Source organism: Pholcus phalangioides, unplaced genomic scaffold, assembly GCF_987345545.1.
Source record: "Pholcus phalangioides strain wild (caught in Gottingen) unplaced genomic scaffold, Ppha-v1.0 ptg000013l_1, whole genome shotgun sequence".
NCBI classification, from domain to species: Eukaryota; Metazoa; Arthropoda; class Arachnida; order Araneae; family Pholcidae; genus Pholcus; species Pholcus phalangioides.
The window spans coordinates 3,126,788-3,152,923 of NW_028301606.1; positions in this window are offsets into that span (position 1 = coordinate 3,126,788).

Consider the following 26,136-nt stretch of genomic DNA (forward strand, 5'->3'; position numbering starts at 1 on the left):
GTAATTGTGAAAGGGTCATGTCGGACAATTTGTCCAGACCCGTTTTTTATGGATCAGGCTCATGAAAGCAGAAGAAACATCGTATTAACAGATATTTCACTGTATCCGATTATTTTATAAGTGGGCACAACATTTCTTAATAATCAATTATTTTGGAAATTATTGAGAAATCGATTTCTCGGATAAATAAAGAACTATAGAATTTAAAAAATGGGGGCAATCGACCGATCCCCTTAATTGAGAATTAAAAAAAAATTACTCAATGTTACAAACATTTAAGTTCTACAGAATATTGGCCCATAAAATTCACAAATAAACATAACAATATCGAAATAGGAATTTGCGGCGGGAAAAATTCAAAAATGTCATTTTTACAAAATATTTGAGAATAGGCGCAGAAAAGCATTTATGTCATTTTGCCTTGAATTCCGGCTCTACGTATCATATTCTGTGTTTTTAATTTTTAAGAAATATGCAATTTTGAGATCGGGTGATGCTCTCTGAGCCACTCTGTAAAAGTATTGACTTGATATATTAATTACTATACAAGTGGAGTTTGATAAAATTACATTGCATGATGCATGGTAGTTAGCAAAGCTGAGTAAGACTAATTTATCTTTGACATATTTTTAAAATAAAAGTGAGTTTCTTATTTGGATGTTTTCATTTTGGGGAATTTCTCACGAACCCCTCCCCTCTCCCAGTTCACTGACCCACAATTCGGGTACCAGCGATTTACTAGTTCATAATGAGAGAGAGAGAATTCAATGCGAACACCTTTAGTAACAATGCCAACATGCACCCAATGGATCAGGACGGATCTTACTCTATGGTCAGATTTACTTGATTCTGGAAGTAGTCATAATTTTTAGAGAGAGATAGATGGGGCGCGGTAGCCCGGTCGATAAGATGCTCGCCTAAAGTACCAAAGGATGTTTAGAGGTGTCGCGAGTTCGATACCCGGTTTGTACTTGTCAGAAAACTTTCCTGACACAGGGGTACAGCAAAAAAACGGCGACTTGACCGTAGCAAAAATTGCTACCGCAGGGAGTCCCCCATCGAGGGGTTAGCGCACCAACCTCTCGATGAGTATGAAAAACAAGCCTGCCGTTCGGAATCGGCAATAAATTGTAGGTCCCGGTCTAATTAGCCCTCGTGTGCAGAAAATGACCGTGGTGCGACAAAAATGATCAAATGAGAGATAGATGGCTTTTTTTCTCAGCCCAAGATATCAAGGAAACATTTATTTTCTGGATATTGTGCCGAGGTGAACTCGGAAAAAAAAGTCATCTTGTCTCCGCCGGGACTCGAACCCAGGCCCTCTCGCATACCTCTTCGCTACTTCAGCGCCTCACGCCGCAGTGCGTGAAATAAGGAAGGCAGGGTCGTGTCTCCAGTGGTGTAGATGGTAGCATGCGTGCCCGGTATACAAGAGGACCTGGGTTCGAGCCCCGCAGAGACAAGATTACTTTTCTTTCCGAGTTTTCCTCGGCACAATATCCAGAAAATAAATGTTTCCCTGCAGTCATAATTTCTCCCCAACATATTTCACTTTGAAAGCTTTTTCTCCACAGTTCTCTGCGACCCACTCACCACTTGTCGAGGGTGCATATTCACTTGATTTTCTACGCGTGGCCCTTTAGAATATCCCAGGACCGCAAGGGGGGGGGTATACGACTCGAGGGTGAGAACCACTGATCTAGCAAATTATCAATCATTGACTCCGCACAATGGGTGAAAATTACTTGGCATTACTATAATCAAAACAAATTAGTTCACTTATTTGGGACATGATTACAAGTTTTACAGCTGATGTCTCAAGACATCAGTGCATTTCGGTAGAATGGTGAGAAAATGTGTATGTTATTTTATACAAGCATATTCACGTGTGCATAATTCAGGAAACCAATATTTCCCGATGTTGCGTAACATCTTAAAACCATTTTTTTTCTCTCTATTTTCAAATCACACAATGAAGTTCCATTGTTGAAGCTATTAGAACAAATTTCTTAAACAATGCGAACATTTCATTGTTTTCATTGGAAACATGGCGTTTTCAGTTCGCTTCATTCTTATCCATCCCCTCTGAGGAGCGCTCCACGGCTTTTTCCTGTCCCATATTCGTGACGCCGAGTTTGGATGACCGATCCCCCAGTTCGCCCCGTGTGCAGCTGGTCGGTCGCCATTTCACTCGCGGGCGAGATGGTCGAATCTCAAGGAAGCCGGGGCAGAGAAAGCAGCCCACGTCGAAAGGCTTCTTTCCATCGTTGGGCCGAGCCATACGATCTTAACCGGATCCGGGGTTCGGCCGAAACGTGGTATACGGGCGAGGCCTCTACCAGGGCACCCAACCAACTTGCGGTTGCTGCTCTGGGGCCCGTCGAGAGAAGATCTTCGATGGGTTGCCCAGGATGAAGACGGAAATATGCCTACGTGGGAACCCGCCGTACACAAAGGGGTAACGCGCCTGGCACCATACCTCTTGGGTGGTGTGGAAAATGGTGCAATTTTCTATTATATTCTTGAATTTTCGTCTATATTGCGAGTATTCTTTGCGTTTGATTATTTTTAATTCTGTGCGCAACTGCCGTCGTGGCTCCATTTCATTCCCAGCAAGTACTGATGTTTAAAAAAATCAAGCAAAAGATATTGTATAAAAGCAATGGATTTTTTTACACGATTTCATTCACGATTATTTTATTAAGCCACCAAATAATTATTCATCTTTCTTTAATTATGTTCTCAAAAATGGTTTTTTTACTAAGATACACATTCGAAAGAAAAGGTGGTGGGGGATAAATCACATTTGTGTAATTTTTTTAAAAATCGCATATTCAATTTTTAAATGCAATTTTCATGATTAAAAAATTAACATATAAAAGGAAAATTATACTTTGAAAATAAAATTCTAATAGTATTTACATAATTCTCTCAAGCAGAGACAAGTTAGTGTTTAGAGGTGTTGAACCTTTATCTAGCGTCGAACACTGCCTATACTCATTATCAAAAGAAGATAGACGCCCTTACGGCAAGTTTAACATATGAATGCATATGAAATAAGGGATGATTTAAATCCTGGAATGCAATTTCTACAAGGTGTTTAATTGGAACGTTGAGTGTTCACGAGCACGAAATCGGACACGAGCATTGAACACTCTGTATGAGAGCCAGGTATCCTCATATATATCCATGTACATCCAGGTATCCATGTGGCAAAGCATCCCGACGGACGGCAAGCGGTGTTGACGCGATGTGATTTCTGCCCTGTACTCTGAATGTCAAAATGAAAAAAAATTCATCCAAGCGCGTGTAAACGGCGGGAGTAACATTAACTCTCCGATATCCATTGCTGCATCAGTAATTGGAAATGTAACTAACGCTCTTCCGAGAGATGCTGTACCGATCTGAACACTTCGACTTGCAAACAAAATATTCTTTACGCAAGTTATGTTGTGGGGGATGCCATTTAATCTCCCAAGGAACATTTGACTAATGAAATAAAGGAATGAAAAAGTAGAACGCGACGTCATAAATTTGTCAAACATGTGTAAACAACCAGCACTGATAACAGGATGGACAGGATGCATTTATATCTCAAGGGATGGCAAAATGACCAACGCTTGTGGTACGAAAAGACTCCACAAGAATAGTTAAGGGTTAAGAAAAAAAGTCGGCTTCATGGCTCTTTGTAGGGATATTTTTCTTAATGGGACATCGTCGGGAATTCACAACCTGAAGTTGCAAAACCAGTGAAAACTAACTTCAGCCAACCACGGTGTGTCAGTCAGCTTAATTGCTGAAAAGCGTCTTAAAGCAGCCGTCGACAGTGCGCATGCGCGGCATCAGTGAAAATAGCTTCTATAAAAAACACTAAAATACTGTGTCTCCTAACGAATGGCGCAACATTCATAAATTACATATTTGATTCTCTCAGTGTAAACCCAGGGTCTTTTAACTATGGGTCGCGATCCAAACTTGGATCGTAGGATCTTCAGAAATATGAAGATATGTCGTTCTAATCCACTAACAGTCAGGTTAACTTGAGCCATGAGTTACAATCCAAACTTGTTTAGTAGGGGCTTCCGAGATGGGTCATACGAAAACAATTATAACCAGTGATTCTTGAGCTATGGTCACGACTCAAACATGATTCGCAGGAGCTTCCTGGATGAGTCGTACCAATCCTTTTCCAGTCCTGTTATAAATGAACTTATTGTGGCACTGGTTCACTAATTTTGAAAAACAATCAGTCCCATGGGCTAGGAAGTTAATAATTTTGTTGGTTTTGGGTTGTGCGGCTGAAAAACGTTAAAAAACCCTGGTATGTCTTTTTTCTATTTATTTAGATTCGACACCATGTATCTTCTTAATTGAAAAACAGTAATTTCATGCCAAACAGAATAATAGCAAAAAAAAAAAAAAAAAACAATTTGAAAAAAATACAAATTATTACTTTAAGACAAACTCCACCATCGTGTATTTTGGTCTTTTAGGCCATCTTGAACTTTTACGCTCAACTTCTGGAATCGTGGCATGAAAACTCATTTATAACACTGCTAAACACTGATTTTGTTCCCAAGAGAGAGAGAGAGAGGTTTCAAGGGATTTTAAGAGAATCCGAATCTGGCATTGGTTTTGTCAATTGGCTCTCATTTTCGAGATAAAGTAAAAGTTAAATTTCAATGGTAATGCATAAGTATCATAGAAAAGTACACTGAAACTGTGCGAAATGTATATCAATAAAGCTAGGGCCACACTCGCGTCCAACCTGGCCATTCGCAAATGTTTGCTCCCAATGTTTGGCTTCTCGCCGCTGCAATGAAGCACCAGTGGCATAAGCTGGCTACACACTGGCCTAGCCTGGTTCAATGTTCTTTGGCGAATATTTGTTTGAGAGCACTCTCGGTGTTGTGACTGTTGACGTTGTTCTCTAAATGTGTGGTCAGATGGATTGGGAGATCTGGATGGAAGACGGCTCCTTAAAAAAATATCTCTCAATAATAAATATATTTAAAAAAAAAACGCAGACACAACTACAAATAGCAGTCCCAATGGGAAGGGAGCCCGTGATGTACCGTCATTATTTGTTAATGCTGAGCTATTTTACTAAGCAACATTCCCAAATCCCCACTATTGAATATTTGTAGTTGATTTCGATTTTGGCAAAATATATTTGTGACGGCATTGAAACGCCTCTCACCTGAAAAATATTGGGCTACATTAGAACCTCTCAATAACGGACACTAACGAGACCGGAAATTTTCTCCACTAGCGAAGATTATCCGTTAATGAAGAGTAAAATAATGAATCTCACATCCGGAGTCCCATTGACGTAATTCTAAAGATGTACGGTGATGGGAGGTGTACGCTATCAGTGATTGTCCGTTATCGGAGGAAACTCACTTATAGCGCACACTTTATATTCCATAATGTTCAGGTGTAGGATAGTATTTGCTTTTCCAACCAGTGCAAATTGATACACATCTTCAAATTTGAACTCTAGAGTGTGATATCTTTAATGTCTCCAAAGTCACGGTGCGGTGTATTTCAAACAGTGTGTAATATTGTCCTTCTAAAACATGGAAAAAATAACGTCACAAAACAATGGATTTGTCGCCGTGCTTAGCAATGGCGTGGAAAAAAGTGAAGAGAGTGTAGTTCAAAGCAATTTTCCTATGTGTCTACTGCAATAGATATATATGCCTCACAGATGAATTATTCAAACTCATAGACAACGTTTTAAGACCCTTGCCGTAAACAATGGCCTTCAAATGGATGCACAGGGAAACTTCATGTAATAAAACGACTGTCGCACCACCAGTTAGTTAAGATTGTAATTAATTTAGCAAAGCGGTGGTGTACGGTAAATGTCTCTTTTAGACCCTGATAACGTAGGGGTTACTTTTACTCGCTGTAGATATAGTTTTTTAAACCCCAGGACTTCTCAGCCCTGATTTAAGGACTGTGGTTGCTTCATCGTTGAAGTCAGGACTGAACTGCCTGAGATGAAAAAAGGAATGCCTACAGCAAGAAGAAGCAACACGTACTTTGTGATGAGCATACCAGGTCTGAAAGGGTTGAAATTCTAGGCGTATCAGACGTACCACACATCTTTCTGTCTAACACTGCTTCCAAGTTATGCCATTTTAAATTAAGGGAGTGCTCTTTTTAAAACAACCCATATATTGAAAATTAGTTCAAAGAAAAGATAGGAATTTTTGTGATAAGAAAATTTCTGTGATTATCAGTTGGAAACACAACTTTAATTCATGCGTAAGAAATAAAATCCAACGTATTCCAAAATTTTTATAATAAAACTATAATGAAACGAACATGTTTCTTCATCTTCACAAGTAAAAAACACCCCCAAATTTGTCAAAAGAAACTGTGACGCAATGCTTGTCATAGTAAAAGAGACTGAAACAAAGAATGGTCTAGAATCAATGGAATTTTTTTCACAAATGAATTGAGAAAAATCACACCAAGAAAAGATTTCTTAGATCTTAATACAGGGTTCTTAACTTGCCAGTTTCGTTTCTTTCATTTATTTTGTAATTTTTTTTTTTCATTTCATTATACTTTTTTTTATCGTGAAAATATCCGTATATACAAAAAAAATTGGTTTTTTTCCGGGAAACAGGAAAAAAAAGAGAAGTGTCAGCGTTTCCGGAACAAGAACTTCTTACCCAGGAAATGATAAATGAGCCGGAGCTTCAGTTAATAACGCTCAGGCAACGGCAAACGAAGTACCAAGTAACGAATATCCTAGTCTTTCTCTTCTATTTTATTTTTATTTTGTCTCTCTATGATGCACATAATTTTTTTTCCGGGAATAATATTAATAGAGGAAAAAAGAAATTCAAGTCAGACGTGTCTTTCTATAATTCTCGATTTTCGGCTGACTGCACATGAAGTAACGAGAATTTCACTACTTGATGCAGCAGGTTGTGGAATCAACAAAGAATGAATGATACTTGAGGATGATGAAACAGCATTTCTTGTTTCCAAAAATGACATAAATGTGTCAGTAAGCCCTAAATTATTTTATTCATTCGATAGCGAATATTTGATTCTTACAGTCAAACTCGGTTATAACGACACCTCATTTATATCGTCGTTAATTAGCGGTCCCGTTTGATTCCCGTTGACCAGCGTTTCTGAATCTTTTCGAATCCAATGACCAGTAAAATGACTGAAACAATTCGACGGACCACAAACTTACATTATGATTAGCGTAAAATACGTGACAAAATGCAAGAATGTAAACACAGGAAAGTCCGTATTTTATATGACATTCCTGTATTTTTGGACTGATGAATCTGTATTTTTCTGACTGTTGATCACTTGATCATTTTTGTTACATCACAGTCACTTTTTGCACACGAAGGTGAATTAAACCAACAAATTATTGAAGATTCCGAACGGCAGCCTGTTTATACTCAGTGAGATGGATTCTGTGTAATGCTTGTTATAGTGCTGGGTAATTTTTTTCCAGCAAACTATAAGTGTTTGCTCATAGTTTGAGTACCCACTTTTCAAACTATGAGTGAAGTGTAATGATGAATGACTGTACCGTTGTAGGCCTGTTGCTCTCTGTGGCGAAACTTTTTAACAGAGAGATCGGCTAGCATTCGTGCCTCGATGTTGGGAACCACAGAAAACCAACTTTAGCCGATCATCTTTGTTGTGACGGTAAGTTTCGAACACGGGTCCTAGCGATGTAGTTCTGAATTCACTGCACTTGAACAACGTTTTGTCCTGCACCATGCAACACGCTATATTTTGTGCTTCTATATCTCTTTGCATCTGCTTGTTACATGCATAGTGCTTTACTACATGCGTTTTTTCCCCTCGTCGTATTAGTATCCCCCAGCACTGGCATGGTGTTTTTGTTCACTGGCCCTTTTCGAAGCCTGCTGGCGACGTCCGTATCTTTGTAAGCACTCGCTCATTGCCCAATGTAATCTCAATTTTGTGTCTTCTTGCCCGCTGGTGTCTTTCGCTGCTTAGTGCTTCGGGCACGCATCGCTTTTCCACCATCGCTCAAACTATCTGTGTAACCAGCTTATAGCCCCTATGGGCACAGAGCAAAGGTCATGGCGGGTTTCAGGCCCTCGCGATATGAATCCGTCACTGTGACAACTCGAACACGACAGCAGCGCAAGGACGAACCGGGTATCGAACTCGCGACACCTCTAAACATCCTTTGGGACTTCAGGCGAGTATACTATCGACCTGAGCTACGGCGTCCAACTTAAATTTTATGTAAACGGCATCAATATCGACGAGAGAATTGACTTAATATACACGTACAAAGTAATTTATTGTAGTTATTGCACTTGCACCAGGAATTTGACTGCATTTAGTTCCGAAGCCATTTCTAAAACGTGTACCATTTACAAAAGTAAATATCACCATTGTGTAATCGTTTGTAAGGAGAAAAGCTTAACTACAAACGCACTTTAGACTGAGACTACGATTAGAACTCTTGATTCGTTTGATATTTTTTTTTTTCATTCTCTTAACGAGAATCAATTAGTCCCTGATTTAATTCTCCATCCAGTGATAACGGCACGTTCGCTTCGACTAAAACACACACAACACTTTGAACATATACTTCTATAAGAGATTTGCAATTCTTTTTCTTTTTATAATAATAACGGGCAGTAAAGAAAAGAGCGGTGAAAAGGGAAGAATCTTCGCAGCACTTAAAACAGATGAAGACACTCCGTCTAAGTGATCATTATCTCGAGGGTTCGAATCATTTTTCACGATTAAATATTAAACGCTGAAATTTTTTTGTTGCATGCAGTACCTAGGAGAGAAAAATGTATTTGCAAGCTTTCTCTTAAGTATCCGACCTGTTTCATTCTGTACCGACACATCGTCAATTTGATTCTTTTTTCTACTTTGACGTGCATACCATTAGAATACACATAAATTATACTGTTTTCACAAAAAAGTTTCCAGACTGAGTTTCAGCATCAATTTAATGCAAGACGGTGGGGAAAAAAGAATTTGGTACTACGTAACATATAAACACTACAGACGTTAACTCGTCGATTGACCTTGCGAAAATGAAGAACGAGGTTTAAACGCTAATTTAAAAATACATATTTTTCCTATAGACGCCATTTATTTTCAGAAGTTGCAATATTTAAGTATTTTCTGTTGTCTCGAAATTGACTGAATAAATTATAAATTGAGGTTTAGGAAATGGATTCGTTTTCAGAATGAATTAGTGAGTTTTGGAATAAAAACAAATCATATTTTAACGTCTTTTTGCTGTGTAAGTGTGAATTGTTTAGGAAACGAAAGGAAAGTGATGATATTCTCTAGTTTAAAGTATTGATTAAATTATTAGTTCAAAAAACCTCGATACAACGATACTCGATATAACGATAAATCCCTCTGCAACGATATTTGATGATAGTCGGTACAAACACTCTTGGCACAGTTTGTCAGTGTGTACTGCTGAGATTGCCCTGCTGCATTTGTAGTTACTAGCTTCTATACTCTTTCCGATTCGCCAACATTTTTCTCTTATTTTCTGCAGGTGGAGAGCCAAAACTGTTACGCCACACTTTCTATAGCTTTCCTCACAAACGCCACATGAGTTGTAGCTCTTCATCATGTGCAGTATTATAAATTCTTTTGCAAGATCCTTCTTTTGAAAGAAACGTCTCATATCCGTTTGCTTGTTTTTTAAGTTTGCTTTCTGCTGCATATAAATAATTAATAGCAGCTGTTTAGTGATACAATACTACATCGATTACGAACAAGAACCTATCAAAAATTTTAATAAACATCCACTAGAGACATACATAACAATCACAAACGAGCCTACATTCGGAGTTGCCACTCCTTATTATTAACATTTATTACTATTATTCGTCATTATTTGCATATCTTCATTATCACATTCATATAACATTAATCGCATCACTGTTAACGTGTAGCATCTTACTCATCATATGGTGACTTCATATTTAGTTATCATCAATATTATTATCACCATATAATGAGTTTGCATCAATTATCAAAAATACCATTCACCTTCATAGAAACTAATGGATAACAATCCATTCGTTTCTGTGGAAGTTAATGGTAAATCCCGGGGTAAACATGTACTTCCATCCACATTTATAAATTTTTCGCCATCTTGGAGGTAGTATAAGATGACTTTTGAGTTGGCATCATCCCCCTAATTCTCTTATACCGACCATGGCTGCAGTGCACTACTACATTTAATTGGCAGAGCGATGATGGAAGGAGGATACAAGCTGTTGAAGTCTCATCTACGGTATCCCGATATACGAGTGAAAATTCAAGACACGATAAAAGATTAGGAAATCATTTTCTTTCAACATTAAAGGTAATCGCGATGATGCAATGATAATGTTTTCATGATCACACGCAAAAAGAAAAACAAAAAAAATATCATTACATTGCTCTTCAATAACTCAACATGAAATAAATCACTCACGTAGAACTGAAAGTATCTTCTTTTTAAGACCACATGCAAGTGCGATTTTATCAGTACAGAGAGAGAGAGAGAGAGAGAGTGATGCTTTTTGAAAATAGCTCGCTTCCGTGCTATACCGGAATAAAAAAAAAAGCATGAAAAACAGTTCCTTTCTTATATTTCCTTACAGCAAAAAAGGAAAAAAAGGTACTCAGAGATTCACCTGCAATCGATCACCCACAATCCATTGAAACAAGAGGGAAAAATTTTTGATCCCCTCCATCCGCCCTAAATAAATGTATTGCTTACGAATTCTACTCGATCGAGGCTTTCGAATTCACCTCCAAGACGCCGTATATTTTCCAGTTGAAATTGATGTTTCCGAGGCATCATATGGACAGATACAACAAGCATACATATATTCAGAGGAATAATACATCATCGACCCCCCCCCCCCCTTGAAGTATTTTTCTCTTCTTTTTTTTCAATTTTCGCCATACACACACATACACTGAGAGAATGGCAACATTAGGATGATATCTCAAACTGAATGCAAGGTAAGGTAAGAGGAGGAATAAGTTCAATGAAAACCACACGTATGTTATGAAATAAGAAATGCCGTGGTATTGTATCAAACTTTTTGCATTGGGAATTTTTATTTTTGAACTTGATAGCATTAAGGGGAACAATAGAATGAATGAATGGTATAAGGGGCATATGGTTTCTGTTAGTTGCAACGTCGCTGAGGTGAACTATAATAATACATATGAGATTTTTCTAGAAATATTGGTGTTGTTATTCATTTGCCTTGTATGTTTGGAATTGAAATAAAGGAAACAAAAAAAAAGGAAGTTTTCCTGTTTATATAAAGAAAAGAGTCCGGGTAATGCTAGAAATTTTTGAGTTTGTATAGAATTCAAAATGAGGTGGGGGCGGGGGGCTTATGTGAATTGTTAGGTTAGTCTTAGCACCAGTAAGAAAGGATTATTTTAAGGCTATCCAGACAAAAAAATAGTGTTTGGAAGTTTGAAACAGAATTATCCGCCAAATTTATAGTTAGCATCATAACTATAACATACATACATAATTGTATTTGTGATTCACATAGCAGATATTATTTATGTATTGGTAATATATTTTTTACACGAGAGCAACTTTTAATTTATTTTTCGTAGTATCTTTCGGTAAGTTTTTCACGCATGAAGATAACATTTTAAATCACGTCTGCAATAGGCATGTTCCCAGTCGCATAATGGGAATATCGAGCTGCTCGCCACTTATGAGATTAAACCCCTTATTTGCTTCCTGATCGCGATAAGTGTGAATATGGCAGAGATTTATCAGCAGGTGTGTGATGTCTGGCTGTAAGAAGGAAAGTTCGTAAATAGGTGAGAATGTCAACGGAAGGCCAGTAGAAAGTGAGGATCCTGACGTATAAAGCTTGCACAAGATCGTCATAGATGAAGTTACATCTGGCCGTGAGGTAGTAAATAAATCCTTCAGAATATGTTGTTTTCATTCTTTTACGCACCCCTCCCCCCACCCGCAAAACCCGTTTGCGATTGCAGCGCTCCAGCTTTCGCTATAAAAATTCCAAAAGACGCAGCTCAAGTCTCTTCAATTCGTCGATCGTAGGTAGGTCGTCCCAAATTTGGTGTCCGTCTAGAGCAGTATTTCACAAAGTGAATATCGCTTCCATCATTCCATCGATGGAAGGATGGAGAGGGGCGGTAGAAGCTTTTGGTTTAATATAGGATCCTATGGGTTAGCTTGAGTTGGAGGGGGAAGAAGAAAATATATTTTTTTTTCAAAAGAGGGGGGCGATGGAACAAAATGTATGGGAAACCATACATTTTGCGTAGTGCAGTAGTTCTTAACCTTTTTCCATCCCACAACCCGAGTGTAATGCGACTTACCTTTCTGCACCCCAAAAAAAAGCAAATAATCTCCCACACTCCCGATTAAGAACCACTGGTCTATTGTGCATGCTGTTTGGCTCACAATCAAATATTTCGTGGCATTCACGCACATTGACATGGGGTTTTTAGCAAGTCCCTCAAGGACCACGCACAACATGCGTATGTAGGATACCTTAACAGATGGTTTGTTGAAAGCATTTCTTCTTGCGTGTTTTTTTTTTTTGCTCCTATTTTGAAGTAGTCATAAACATTTACAAACTTTTTGTCACTCTTGAAATCTGGAGTAATTTTACCGACTTGACGTTGAATCTCTCGAGGTGTTACAATTCCTTCGTTCGAAAACAAATGATAGATGATCGAATCGGTGGGAAACATTTCATCACACACACACACACAAAACGCTTACCTTGCCGACGTGATTGGAAAATGACGAATGTATGTGTGCAAAAAGATGTCAGAAGACGCAAAAACTCAATTTAAAAGCAAAATGTCAATGAGGGGCCATTACTTAAAAAAGAAAATATCCATAGTATCTTGAAATTTTCCACTCGATGGGTCATTGGATACAGTTTAGAATTCAGTGTAAATGTGTTGTGCATATTTATTTATATTTTAAGGGTTTAAATACCGTCTGAAATGTTAAAAGGTTAAACTGTGAGTAATTAGCCAACATGAATTTTAAAATATATATAGAATATTTCCTATACAATTTTGCTACGACAGTGAATATATGTATATGTTACGGTGGAAGTCCGAAGTCTGGGTGGCACTTCAGGTGACGGGCTATTCGGGAGCTGGCCAATGCAGGAACGCAGGCAGATCCACACGCACGCACACATTTGACGTTAGCCATAACATATATTTATGTAAGTATAAACTATGGAATATGTGTCTGGGGAGGAACGTATTGTGAAAACAGACACTATTTAGGAAAGCTTTATAATGAATTAAGAGAATTAATAAATGTTTCAATAAATAATAAAACTGAATCGGGACTACAGAATCGGGGTACAGAATTTACAAATTTATCATCGGAAACGTAGAATTTAACTACAGATTAAAATATATATTCAATATGATCAAAAACGCTGATATCAATACAGTGATTTGAAATAAATTATTGTACCATGGAATCCACATCCTGAAGCAGGGCCTGTAGCCTCGAAGTTTGGCAGGCTTCAAGCCAGACTTTTTACGGGCCCTTCTATAGTGAATTTAGAGCATTAGAAAAACAAAAAATGATGGTAAAATTATCCCGGAGCCATGTATTGTACCAATATATATATGTGCATATTTATAATATATATACATATAGTAGCATATATATCTGATAAATAAAGTAGTTGTTGCTGAAAAAATAATAATAAAGATCCTATAGGTCTCCTGGAAGGACCTTGCAGGGGATTACATAGTATATGTTTCTTACGCGTGTATTTTGTGTCTTTGTGTATAATTTATGTTTGTATTTGTAATTTTGCACATGTATAAAGGATATAAAATAAAATAGAAATTTTCAAAATCATCTCAACCGCAATCATAGTAGACAACGAAGATCTGAATTCTGTGGCCAATGGTTGACTCAGTTCATCGTTTTGTTGATGAATTGGTCCGTGGTGTTGACAGTTTCATTTGCTCATTGCTCGAACGATAGGCAAGCCATAACTAAAGTAATGCTAAAAAAATGCCTAAAAGTTCAAAAAAAAAAAAAATCTCACGTTAGTACAAAACCTACGCGGGATACATCGTCTACTTTTTTTTCGTATACAGAGTTTATCACGATAATAATCCATCACGAAGAATCCACACTTAGCGTGTCCTCCCAAACGACTTCCTCGCGTGAGCTTCTGGTCATCAGGAACTCACATACACATACACACACACACATATAAATATGGCTGGTAAATGGACCATGAGCTGAGAATATATTAATAATGATGCGATCTCAGGAACGAGCCAAAATCTTTGAGCGCATTTCGCCGTAACATTTTAGTGACGCGCGATTATGTGGGGATTTCTATGAGAGACAGCTAAACTCAACGGCACGGAATAGATTCCTTCTACGATTTTTCTTACTTTGAGATCCATGAAGTACAGAAAAATATCACACATACATTTTTTAAGCTTAAATGGAAATAAAAGAAACAGGAGTATCTGCAAGTTAAATCGGAACAGTGAAAAATGAGTACTCAATGACCTAAAAACTTTCGATATGAACTGATATTCCATTGAAATATCTGTGGTATAGAGTTTACTATCCCTCTGATGCAAGCTCGAGTAAATCCACGGCTCTCTGATGATTCAATTTGCAAAAAGATTTACCCATCTCGATACAATCATTGTCAAGTTGCAATTTAAGACAAAGCAAAAAATGCATCTTTCACTAGCATTGAATTGGAATCTATGTGGGCAGATCCCGATAGCAGGCTATTGCCTCTACAAGTCAGTCAGCTCATCGCTAATCACGTGAAGATTCAAACAAGATTTTGTTCTTTCCTCATCATATGGCAGTATGTGCTGTTGGAAATCGATTGATTTTATATAGATTCAAAAGTCGACAAAAACGGCATCCAGACTCATGAGCCTTTAGATTGGGATCTAAAACTCAAGGAATAAAACTCATTGAAATAACAGCAGTTTAGCAAAGATTGATGGTATCAAGCTTTATGAGTGATGTTCGAAAAATGTAACATTATCTAATAAATATGATTTAGAAATTTTTTTTTCAATGTTTTTATACCCTCAAGTCCATCAGAAATAAGGGAAATAATTTGCGGACAGGCAGAAAACTAAATAATTAAGAAATATGATTGCCGAACAGGCAAAAAAGTGAATACAAATACAACGCCACAACATTCAAATTGCCCAACGAAATGGCCGACTTAAGAACATCATGGATCCCCGAGCCATTTTTTGGAGGCCCTACCTACTACTGCTACACCACACATGCACCCCCCCCCCCCGCGGAACCCCCAACGAATCGGTACATGCGGGAATGAGCGTGTACGTGTAGTGAAACCTGACGTGAAGTTTTTTGTTTATCTGTAATGCTTATGTGTAGTGCTGCCATCTGCCACCAGTTTTTCTAACTATGAGTGAAGTGTATGATTGAATGATTTATCGTTGTAGGACTGTTACTCTCTGTGGCGAGACTTTTTAACGGGGAGATCGGCTCGCATTTGCGCCTTGAAATTGGGAACCACAGAAAACCAACTTCAGCCGACCACCCCTGTGGGGTTCGAACCCGGATCCTCGCATCGCGAGTCCGTCACTATAGTGAACTAGACGATGAATCTAGAAGAAGAACTCCGTCACTGTGAATTAGAAGAGTAATTTGTAGACTAATTATTTGCGGACCGGTAAAAATTATTATTGGAAAGTAATTGCGAACCAGCAAAAAATAATTACTCGCTTGCCGCACACAGAGACCTACCTACGTGTGTCTAAATCTCTCCAGATGTGGGTGAAACGAAAGGAAGTGGATTTCTTCGAACCACAGCCTAACAACCAGGGATGGACAAATCTCCAGAAAATTAAATTTCTGACAGACGTGTAACTTCAAACATTAAACGCCGGAATCAATAATTTACATCCCAGAAAATATATCATCACTGGATTTATTTACTTTAAAATTGTTTAAAACAAATCACTTTATATACATATTTGCATAAAAATCTCAAAAAAGTGATGTAATTTTTTTGATGGAAATTTTTTAAGACATAGAAGAAATTCAAAAGAAATGTGATCATCTATTAATAATCTAAATATTTAGTTAGTTATTTTTTTTATTTTAAATCACCAAGTTACAATTCACAATCAAAGTAGTTTTACGCTACGGGACCAGAGTTGAGCAGGTGCGGGTCTACGGTAGAGTAGTCTGATCATGCGACTACTAATAAACCGTACATGCATCTCGTACACGTTTCTCTACGGTATTTCCAACGAATCGGAACATGGCGGAATGTGTGTTCTGAATGTATGTGTGGCCCTAACGAGTTGAGATTGTTTCGTGTTCGTGTTGCGACCTGTCTTCCATTTTCCCATGTGATTGGAAAACTAGGACAGATCCTGATAAAAACATGAACATCTTCAAAAAAAAATAATTTCGAAAGCATTACAATCTGTCGAATTGTAATGCGGTAGAATATTTATTTTGAATTTTATACATTCATTAATTTTATTTTCTGCGTTTTATTATCAATTTTGTCATTTTACTGAGTTTTATTTCCTTTTTTTTAAATTTTGCATTTGTTTTAGTTCATCGGATGTAATTCATGCTTTTTATTTCATTAAATTTTATGCTTCGTCTGTTCCTATTTGTTTTTTTTTTTTTGTTTTTTTGTGTGCTTTGTCTTGTATTTTTTATATGTTTTTTCTCGAACTGTAACTCTATTATCTGTTGTTGGAGTGATAAATAAATAAAAAAATTAATTTGCTCACCGGCAAAAGATAGATATATACGGGGTACACTTTGCACACTAGCTACTGACAGAAACAGAAATAATAGCACATTTAGAGTCAATATTTTATTTTTTAAATCTGGAATAATTTAGTGGCTATATATACAGGGTGGGCAAAAAGTCCGTAGAAACTTCAAAAATTCATAAAAACAGGAAAAATAACCGAAATAAAAAAACGTTTTTGTACGTGGCGCTGACGTACACAAGTAAAAAAAAAAAAAAACATACGCAAATAAGGGGCAGAATGCCTCTAAATCGTTTATTACAGCAGTTTGTGTTCCACATCAACGCCACCACAGGGGATAACACATTGCAGGTGAGTCACAAATCCAGCAAAGGCAGAGTGCAGCAGGTCCGCATACACGGTTTATAACGGTGAAGTTGTTGTGGATTAGGAGCGCAAGTTCTTATAACCGTCTCATTTGCATATTTCCACCGAAATCTCTCGTGCCAGCGCCACCTATCAGCTGTTTTTTGAGTTTTTTCCTGTCTTAAAAAAATTCTGGTGACCTAGCGAAGCAAACCGATGCAAACGCTGCAAACCGCTTTTTATTTCGGTTATTTTTTCCTCTTTTTATTTATTTTTAAACTTTCTACGGACATTTTGCCCACCCTGTACATTAAGCGAAACTTTTCTGAAGACCGGTAGAAAGTTTTTACTGATCGTGGACCTGTGGTTGATGGACACTCATCTACAGACTTCTTTATTCGTCAATATATCAGAAACTTTCGTATCCCAACGATATTGATAGGAGGCCATCCACATAGAGCACCGATCTATCTGTTATGAATCTTTCAGAGTAAAAATATTCTTTTCGACTTGGTGACAATTTTCTTCGGTTATAAATGGATCCGCATCAAGATTTATGCTGGGTTTTTCGGTAGATTTATTTGGAAGAGGACAGAGAAGAAGGAACAGAATCCATCTTTGGCAAGGATTCGCCGCACCTTGAACGCGTTCGTCCTTTGTTGCATTTGACAACTTGATTTGCTTGAGGACATTAATTCTGGAGATAGATAAATAAATAAATGCAACGAACATTTTGAGATGAGCTCACAAAGAAAAAATATGAAAAAAACACTTTTCATATTTTTCGTATAAGAATAAACTTGAGAAAAATGTGCCTTTTTTTGCGAAAATGTTTATCTTTTACAGTTTTTTTTCCGTTCTACACAGGCCTATGGAATATTATGTTTTATCAAAAATTATTATCGATGTAAAAAATGAGGTAAATATTGCATTTGTTTTTAATGTGACACTAATATAATCATGAAAATAAGTGAAAATAGTAAAATGTTCAGAAATATTTCGTGTTCTTGTTGATGTGAACCTTAGAAACAATTTAAAAAACTAATCTTTAATTTTAGACCGAACAATTAAATATTGCCACTTTAGAAAAGTTCCACTACGTTATTTCATAATTTTCTGCAGCCCATGCTTCTAAGCCAACGTTTGATCAAATGCTCGCGAGCACGAAATCAGACGCGAGCATCGATCACTCTGGGTACTTCAGGGATCAGTGTGGTGTTCACGAGTATTGGGTATAATATGCCTGCTCTAAGCAATAAATATTTGATCGATTGACACTTTCCCTCGTAAACGACGATGCATATTACATTTCACAATAAAATGCAGATTCTGAAAAATTTCAAATAATATTATTACAATGCAAGAACATTCCCACTTTGGCTTGATTATTCGGATGAATAATAATACTAAATTCGTGATTACTTTGCTCAGCAAGGGAGGGTTTCCAAAAACGAATAATTTACGGAACCATTCGACTAGAAATTTCACTCGAAATATTTTCTGTGACGATGATTTCACCGAATGCAAGGGAAAATTCTCCGTAAAAGAATCTTGTTACCGATTTCTGCTTAACCTGCATTTCCTTTTGATCAAGTGCGAAATTAATAGATGGCCGTATTTTCCACATGCATATGTACATACGCGCCCTCTCCATACGCATGTACGCATACGCGCCGTGGGAAACAAGTCTTGTGCTTATTCGGCGATCGTGCCTTTTTCAAAAGCCTCATCGTCTCCATCAGAGGGAACGTTTTTTAATCTTCTTACGTTTATTTTAACTGGAGCTTTAATGTCATTCCCGTATCATTCCGCTCGAAAAGCTTTTCCCGGAAATGGATAAGGATGGGAGGCGGAGATGAAAAGGAGCATGTTGACAGATTCCAGCTTTTTTTTTCCGGGGCTTCCTTCTCTTCTTATCCGGAAGCTTTTCAAGAGTCGAAAAGATACGGTGCACATTATTTACGCTGATATAATCCGCTCGTTACAGCGAGATTAACAAAAATAAGGACAGCTCGTCGTTGCCATTTTTTTTAAACGAAAAAAGTATTTTAATTTATTCATTTTCTTGTGGGTGTATTTTTTTTCGGGGAAATCGAAAATACCGTTAATGAAGTTTTGGTATTGAGCGTTACATTGATCGGTCTTTCATCAGCCACATATGGCGTTTGCTGTACGCACTGCATAGTATGATATGATGGGTAAGAATCTCTGTGAAGGGAGAATAGACTTTATAGACTTTACATCGGTAATAGTGATAGAAAAAGCCAAAATTTCAGTGATATTAACCCCTAATTTGAATAATCATGGGTAAATATGTGGTGAAAAAGAGAGAGATAAACCCATTATATATATGAATTTATTTTCCCCATTTTTGATAATTTAGTATCATTTCAAAGTGTGCTTATTTGACAGATGTTGAAATTTTACTTGATTGGGAAATAAAATTCAAGGTAAAAACCATTCAACTTCGCTAAGCAAGATTTTATCTGTTAATTAAACATTATTACTAAGTCAAACTATACATTTCATCCGTAATTAACTATTTCAGCTAATTAAAATTCACTCTAATTAATTTCAATTGCTGTGTTGATGTGTTGCTTCAACTAAAAATATGCTAACAGCATCAATTTCTATCCGTATTTGCTAAAAAAAAGATAATATATTTTTAACGGGAGCGAACCATAGAGAGTAAATAAGGATTGAAAATTGAAAGTGTCAGTAATTATCAGTACCATGGTTCTGTGGTACATCATGGGTTCCCGTGGTACCCTAGATTAAGGAGTGTACGCAGGATAAACCTTTTGGGTGGGGGTAAAAACAAGGGAATTATGAGGAATTTTCAGAATTTGCAAAATCATGGAGTTATCAACCATCAAAAAAGCATTTAAAGCAACAGAAATTCATTGAAATAACATAAAAGTATTTTCTTTTGGTACATCTTTTTTGTCATTTTTGGGTTCCTAATATGGCAGTTGTTGCCAAGTTATCCCAGTTTTCAAATCTTCATTTTTCTCGATATCCCCTGGGCCCTGACCCAGTGGAAATGTGCATTTGCAATATTCGCATATAGCATAATATTGTCTCTTTAATCATTTAATACAAATACAAATGCCAAGGTAGACAAAATTCCCATCGAGGTGGCTGAAAAAAGATGTCGATAAAAAATATGGATGGGGAATATGTCTTTAAACCATATCAAAAATGCAGCAATCCGATTAGAGCAATAAAAATAACAATAGTTATGGTAAAATATAAATATACTGCCCGTAAATAATTATGGTTGTCTCTCATCTAAGTATGGATGAAGCTTCTCGATTTATCTCAATATTTTTAACGTATTTTTTGTAAAATTGTAAATCGTGCTGGAATTCACTACCCCCGGAGGTAAGCTTCGCTTATTCACACCCATATTAGAGGAAAAACTCCCTGTGACACCACAAACTAGTATTGCCCCTTGCCAATTGACAATGTATTAATAACACATGGCCCATTTTATCGCCATTCCGTTAAAAATTTTAAATACTTAATAATATCCCCCTCCCAACATCTGCGCAATTTCAATGTAAACATTTTCAAAAAATCAAGTCTATCTTCATAGCTTGTCTCATTTGCAATCAACAGCACGCGTGGCGTTGCTCTTCTCTGCACCCCTTCGACAAAGTCTATGTCCCTCTGTAAGTATGGCCTCGAAAACCCGCGATGACATATTCCAATCCAAAGCGAACTAAGCCCCGGTATTTCTACTTTTAAGGACTAGAGTGCCATCAAAGAGGATATTGATTCAGTGTGCATATGAAAATCGTATGTTCAATTCAATATATTTCTTCAACAGCATCTCAATGGCTGTCATTTCGGCAATATACATATATATATATATATATATATATATATATATTGATATTGATATTGATATATATTGAAACATTTTCATTCTAGTTTAATCTTTTCCCTATGTAGTAATTCATTTTTTTTTGTATATAATATAAGCAAACTTATTTGTGTATCGTACACACTCATTAAATACCATATGAGTCATAGTCATTTTTGTCCCATGTAACAATTCTTAATTCCCATGGTTTTATTGATCATGATTGAATTTATTCAAAAAAATAATCAGGATTTTTATATGAAGTTCAAGCTGCATTAGCGTTCATGGGTTTGAAACACACACATACACTTCCGATGCTCCTGAATTTAATTTTCCTTTCCTTAAACTGGGCTTTTATATTCTAGTACCATGCACAAACCAGCGACGTGAAATAAAACGTGTATCAAATAAAAAAACGCAAAATGAGAAATCAAATATCAAGCGCAATAAATTGTTGAAAAAAGAAATATTGCATATAATATAAAAAAACTAATAACTATATGTTAAGTACAATAAGCCTGCTGGTGGTTAACTATATAATACCGAATTATCGTAGGCGTGCACTTGTAACTGGTCCATGAGAGGGTCCAAGCAGACTAGTTATTCGCCACCATCTCGAATAACACCTATAGAAATATTGGATATGAGTCCCAACCATCACAATATTTTTCAGAGAGCTTTGACGATATTTTCAATTACTTCACGCCTTTGCTTATTGTGCTCGATATTATATCTAATTTGATAAAGCATTAATCAGTTTCAAATTCAGTTCAAAAAAAAAAAAAAATAGAGAGTTTCTTTCTCTATTTTTCTCATTCATTTTTTTCTTTCAATATCCAGTTTAGGAAATTCATTTTTACATTGAATTTTCACTTTTCAACATTATGTAAATATTATTCTAATACTTCTATATGCTACCAGCTGAGAGGAATACACTTATTACTTCTACTGTAAAGCTCAGTAATTGTAGAAATTCCCTTTTTTTTAAAATTAGCTTAAAAAAATCCAATGTCAAAAAACTCAAAAATCGTTAAATGTACGTATTAATAAATACTTCCTATGAAAAAAAAATCAATAATAATAATCCACAAGAACAATTATCTATCCAAATCTGTTTAGCACACTATTTTTTTAATACGCAATTAGTGCATTCCAGTATAACATGAAAAAGAAATTGTAAGTCGCAAATATTTCGAAATATTTTTTCTAATTAGAAAATTATGAAAACCGTTTTTTTTTCTCAGCACGCATTGTTTTAATATCTCATTAAGAAAGCTAGAAAGTGCGATTATTACACGGAGCGTGCATAATTATCTTTTGATTCATCTCGCCTTCTCATCGCTATTTGTACACCCTTATGAGTTTTTGTTTCATGTATAATAGGGTAAAAGTGACGTTTTGCCGAGGTATATATATATATATATATATATATATATATATTATATATGTATAATTTTTCTTGAAAATTTAACTCTATTTTTCCGGCTGAAAAAATATATTACTAAAAAAAAATCGGACAGCGTGTTATATTTATGTCTGGTTCGTTTAAAATGTGTAATTAAGAAATATGGAGTGTGTACTTTCCCAGTTTTTTTCAAAAGAATGTATTTGTTTTCAGAGCATGACTTGAAAAGAATTGAATTATGAATTTTTAATGATGTGCAAACACGAAATAAAAGAACCAGATATGAAAAAAAGGTATAGAACATATTTTTATGAATATATAAAACGAAGATCTTTCTAATACGAATAACATACAGAATCTCTATGCTTTGTAATACAGGGTGTCCCAAATTGTTCATACAGGGGATATCTCTGTAACCATTGACTTTGGAAACATACTTTCAAATACGAAAAGTTTTCAAATGACATGCACGTATTTGAAATCTTGAAATTTGATTGAGGAGTTTTTATTGAAAAAAATAAAGAAATTGCATTTCCCTTATGCTCGAAAACCGAATTAGAAAGATGTTGTCCTTTCTCATTTGAGGCCAAACAAAAAGTAAATTCAGCGTTTCCAAATGCAATATCTGCTGAGATATTTGAGTTCAAAAGGTGGAGAAAATGAAAGAAGAATAGCATAAATGAGGGGTAGAAGCATTTTCTGTTAGTTTATGCCATTCTTTCCCATTATAGATCAAACAACCGTTTTATTTTGAGAATTATAACAAATAGTTTTGTTTTTCTTCAACACGGGTCAGCAGGGATCATTAACTTTCCCTAGCATTATTAAATATGACAACAAAAACTAATGGTATCTTTGTTCCGTTATCATGACATATTTTTCGCATTAAAATTTCCTAGGTTTGAATATCTTTGGAAGAAAATTCTTCTTATTTTACTTATTATTTATTTTATCTTTATGATTTGATATATGCATCAAATCAAATAGAAAAACTTAATTAAATCAAAGAACATATAAAAATTATATTATAAATGCAAGTTATTACCGAGTTTCGTTGGTCGAACATAAATTAACTTAAAGTTTGTTTTTGATTTTATGAGTATATTATTTATGAAAAGATTTTTTTTCATGACGCTATATAATTAGAAATTCAGTTTTTTCAAAAATTTCTAATGTTACGATATTTTGATATAAACATTTTCTTCAACATACCTCACTAACTTTTACCTTAACTTAATGCAAATGTTAATATCGAAGCAGAAAAATCAAGAAAAAATACTTCTTAGCCTAAAATGTTCATAAGCCGATGCATTCGCTAAAACTAATTAAATTTCTATGAAACTATTCTATAGTCTTGAAAATATTTCTCATTCAGTATATATGATTCTTATGTGATTTCAACTAATACGTGGAATATATAAATAATTGGGATTTAAATACAATAATTTATTCTGTAATTTAGTTATCCTTTGAAAGAGAATATATTTCAATTCATATTTCTGATGTAGTAAGCTTTCAATAATGAAGGTATACATATTCACTTGAATACGGCTGCGGCTAAGTAGCGTACATTTACTCGATGAAGGTTAATTTGGATGATTATAAATACTAGACTAGAAAGAAATTAGCATATATTTATATATATGAGTTCCTTGTGGACATGAATTGATTTTATTTTATTTATAATAAAAATCTACATAATACCCATTCACGAAATGTCTACCGATGTAGACGTTGGACAGAATTACGAAAATAAAATAATAATTGAATGAATATTCCAAGTATTCGACTTTAGTCTGCAGTTTTCATCAGACATAACCTATTTACATTGTAATATAAATTTTTTAAATTCAATCTGCTTTACTCAAAAGGAATTCTTAGCACTTAGAAAAGATAAATATATATATTTTTTTAAATCATGTGTTAGTAAAATATATAGGATGCACCAGAAGTCCTTCATACATTAAAAAAAACTAATAACAAGTCAACCAATTGATAAAAAAAGTATGGCTAGCACTTATATGCTTACTATGGCCTGGAGATTTTTTTTGATCAATTATAGTTTAAATTTCACTCACAGGTGGCGCTGTTACACGAAAAACTCGATGTAACACATAAAATGCAATAGAACAGTGCATAATTAATGTTTATGACAATTTACGTCACATAAAACTGTGAAATTTCATTATGAGCGTTTGAGCTTTCATTTCAGCTTGTTCTACATCTAAACAGCTGAAAATGTGCTCATGTTAAAATATGGTAGTTTTTTGTAGGGCCGTTCAAGTCAGCACATTTTTAGTTATTTTGAATCCAGCAAAAGTCATTTTTGTCAGTATAAGTCAGCAAAACTCTGACCCCGTCTGCCCTTGTCAGCAAAATTTCGTCAGCCCTGTCCCTATCCCCCCCCCCCCCACGCACATTGGGATCAGAGATGTACGCGTGGAGGGCACGAGCCACTGCCCGCCACAGACGATCAAAAAATAATTTGATGAAAAACATTTTTTTAATAAATTAAAATCTCTGAAGAAAATAGCTTTACATGTTATTATAATCGATTTCTGTTGACTTCAATGCTATTCCAAGACGAAGATCTAAATTTTCTCTTTAAGAAAATCATTGCGACCCACCTTCTAGGCCAGCCATTTTCAACCATTGTTGCTCGCGAGCACGATGGCGCTCGTCAAAGCAATAAGTGTGCTCAGTGCTCGTGTGCACTTGATCAATGATTTGATTAAACACCCTGCAAAAATTTCATTCAAATATTTAGCATACTTAGGCTAAATCAAATTTTCCGTCAGGGGTGCTCGTTTGATGATGGGCATATGCATCTCTCGCGACTCGAGAAAGGTTGAAGTCACCTTCTCTAAAACATATATGCTAAACCCATGTCCCGCTCTCCAAACGTGGCCCTCGGGGTTACCGGATCTCGCCCGCCACCTCAAACCTAATTTTGTAACGGCACATTTACAGATCGCTCAAGTGACTCGTAGCACAATTGCAGAACATTTAAGTGGCCCGTGGCACAGTTCCAGAACACCCAAGAGCTCCGTGGTACATTTAGTTTGTTTTTTGTGGTTCCCAATTTCGAAGCGCAGATCTCTTCGTTAAAAAGTCTCACCACAGAGAGCAACAGGCCTGCCACGTTACAATTATTCAATCATTACGCTTCCTTCACTCATAGAAAAATTTGATGGCACATTGCAGCACCCAATACATAACAACCATTACGCAGTTACAAACTTCACGGCGTGGGTTCACTACACGTACACACATATTCCAACATGTACCAATTCGTTAGAATTTCCGCAAAGGAATGTGAACGAGGTGCATGTGTGTGGTTTAGTGGTAGTTTTATGTAAAGCAAATTGTTAAAAATTACATACTGTCTGTGTTGCATTGAATGTGTTACGTGAAATTTTTGTATACAGCGCCACCTGTGAGTAATATTTTGAACTCCTTGTTTAATCCATAAAAAACTCTGGGATCTGGGACATTATAAGGATTCTAGCTCAAACCACGCTTTTTTTCAGTTGGTTGATTTCCTATTAATTTTTAAAATATGACTTGGACTTTCTTCCCTATATTCCTTGCTATATTATAAGCTATATTGCTATATTTGCTATATTTATAAGGTAGTATTTAATATATAATAATTTTAAGAAAAATGTTAAATAATTAAATTAATATATTTTAAGTAAAGCGACTGTGCAGT